A 3,481-nucleotide genomic window follows, 5' to 3' on the forward strand; every position below is an offset into this window, starting at 1 on the left:
ATATATATATGTATGTATATATATGTGGGTGTGGGTGTGTGTGTGTGTGTGTGTGTATACACATACATATATATAAATATATATATATATGTATATATACATATGCATGTATGGGTACAGACGCATGTATATGGATACATATATACATATATATGTGTACACACACGCACATATATATGTATATACACATACACATGTATACATATTTAAATATGTACATTGTTGTATGCACATATACATGTATGAGCGGACGTGTAGTTTCTTCGCTGTTTCTGTTTCATATCTGCACCAACAGCCTGCTTTTATATATAAATAGATATATAGATCCGTTTGTCGGTGCTTTTCTTCTACCTAGGTCGTTGGAACAACATTAAACATCCCGTCTTCGAGTTCTGTTTTAACGCAATGGTACAGTTCATTGCTTTTGCACACCCACTTCTAATTCTGGCCCTTAATATACGGCTTTCTCAACACTTTTAACAAACATAACACTCCTTAAAATTTATGGAACAGCAATTGCTTAGAGCGATGAAAGGTACTTCACTCTATTGTCTATTTTGTGGTTCTTGTTGCATAGATTAGAATGTCGAACATAAAAATACAGCGGCTTCTGTCGTAATAAACGTGGGTTGGATTATAGCACACACAACTTGCAATCTTAGGATGGTTGGCCATCGTTCATAGATATACAATGACTTATACGATCGTAAGAATCCCTCGCTTTTTCCCTACCTCTCTCTCTCTCTCTTTCTTTCTCACTATATATATACACCCAAACACCCACACACGCGCATATATATATGTGATATATATAAATTATATATATGTATTGTGTGTATTCATATATATATATATATATATATATATATGCGTATGTATATATATATTTATACATATATATATATAGATATATTATATATACATATAAATACATAAATATAGATGTGTATATGTGTGTGTGTACGCATATGTGTGGGCGTGTGTACGTACACCCCCCACATATATATGTATTTATAAAATCTGCAAGCGGATTAGATACACAATTAAAAACATTCTTACATGTGTACAAATATACACTTTTCTATATATACCTGTATATAAATATACACACATATGTAGATATATCCATGTATGTATGCATGTATGTATGTATTTATATATGTATGTATGTATGTATGTATGTATTTATATATGTATGTATGTAAGTCTTTCATGTACGTATGCATGTATTTCTTTAAAAAATAGCAAAGGCAATGTTTACGAGATATTGGAGAGATAGAAAATATATGAATGCCCTGAAAGGAGAACACACTGAGATGTTGGCAAATACATGCATGTGTATGTTTGTGTGTGTGTTTGTGTGTCTGTGTGTGCGTGTGTGTGTGTAAGAAAGCGGGAGAGAAAGAGAGAGAGAGAGAGAGAAAGAGAGAGAGAAAGAGAGAGAGAGTGAGAGAGTGAGAGAGAGAGAGTGAGAGAGAGAGAGAGAGAGAGCGAGAGAGAGAGAGAGAGAACGATAAATAGTTGAAATCCATATTACATATAGACTAGAAATGTGAGCATTTACGTAGATTACAAAATAGATTAGTAAATAGAATATACTTTACAAATGTTTTATGAATAGCCTCTGTAACTCTGTGTGTGTGTGTGTGTGTGTGTGTGTGTGTGTGTGTGTGTGCGTGTGTGAGTGTGTCGGTGTGTGTGTCTGTTTGTGTGTGTGAGTGTATACGTGTGTGTGAGTGTACACGTGTGTGTGAGTGTATACGTGTGTGTGTGAGAGTGTATGTGTGTGTGTGTATGTTTGCGTGTGTCCGAGTGTGTATGTATATTTGACCTTTTGATTAAATAAGTTTAATTTATTAAGCACATACATAAAGATATATATATTTACACATATATGTGTTTGCGTCTGTCCGAGTGTGTGTATGTATATTTGACCTTTTGATTAAATAAGTTTAATTTATCAAGCACATACATAAAGTTTATATACACATTCGAACGGAAGATGTGTTATGAATAAATATTCTACTGTTCGAAATTAGTTGTGAATGTGAGCTGCATATATAGATATTCGCATATGATTACGTACGTACCATTACATTCTTACATATGTGTACTTATATATATGTACTTATCTATGTGTGTGTATGTCTGTGTATGTATACATACATTATGTGACTATATGTTTGCATGCATTTATACATATATACATACATACATACATGTGTATACATATAATATACGAACACAAATAGGATGAATGTTCACTATAGCTGTTTCAGACAGGTTTTTATTGAAGAATAATTCCATTACGTCATTGACAAAACGTTTTCTTTAAGTTGAATGAAAAACTGCTAATTTGCTTCGGAGAAAATAAAAACTGTACAAAAATGTTCTATATGCATTGACCTTCTCATTTCGGCATCTTTTTCTATGAAAACCAAAGAAGACATCTTTTCAGAATGCAATCGAATTATTCATCAATAAAAAATGTGTCTGAACCAGTTGTGGTGGAACTTTAACCCATTTTGTGAGTGTACTTTTGTTTATTTTGTACATACACCGTGTCTGGAACACTATGTATGTTGTATCTGAAACTTACATTGGATCGTGAAACTAGATGTGGCTGTGCATGGGTATGTAATTTTATGTGCACGTAAATTTATACGAATGCGCATGTTTGTGTGCAACTACATGTATGTGTATGTGTTTGACTATGTTTGCATATACAAGTGCGTAAGGTTATTTTTGTACATGATATATATACAGGGATGCACAGATTTCGACTCCCGATAGTCTCCTTAATATCAAAATACCTTGGTTTTTTAAAATGAATCTATAAAAAATTTATTATATGCGTATCTGTGCGTGCGTGTATATACGCTACTACGATTATATATAAAATTGTTTGCTGCTATATATATATAGTTTTTTTTTCTGTTAATTGTTTCAATTATTTGACTGCGGTTACGCTGAAGCACCGGCTTTAGTCGAGCATATCAACGCCACGTCATATTGCTTCTAAGCTTAGTACTTATTCTATCGGGTACTTTTGCCGAACCGCTATGTTACAAGGACGTAAACACATGGTCGGACAAAGAATGGCACACAAACACACACAGGGCACACACTCGTGCGCACACACACACACACACACACACACACGCACACACACACACACGCACACACACACACACATATATATATATACATATACGACGGGATATTCTTAGTTTCCGTCAGCCAAATACAATGACAGGGTTGTGGTCTGCCCAGGCCATACTAGAATAGTAGAAGGGACTTGCCCAAACCGCAAAGCAGTTGGACTGAACCCGGAACCATGTGGTTGGTAAGCAAACTTCTTACCACACGGCCACTCATGCGCCTATGCATATCAGGGCGTGCGTGTGTGTGTGTGTGTGTGTGTGTGTGCGTTTGTGTGTTTGTGTGTGTGTGTGTATGTGTGTGTGTTTGTGTGTGTGTG

This window comes from Octopus bimaculoides, chromosome 25 (genome assembly GCF_001194135.2).
Source record: "Octopus bimaculoides isolate UCB-OBI-ISO-001 chromosome 25, ASM119413v2, whole genome shotgun sequence".
NCBI classification, from domain to species: Eukaryota; Metazoa; Mollusca; class Cephalopoda; order Octopoda; family Octopodidae; genus Octopus; species Octopus bimaculoides.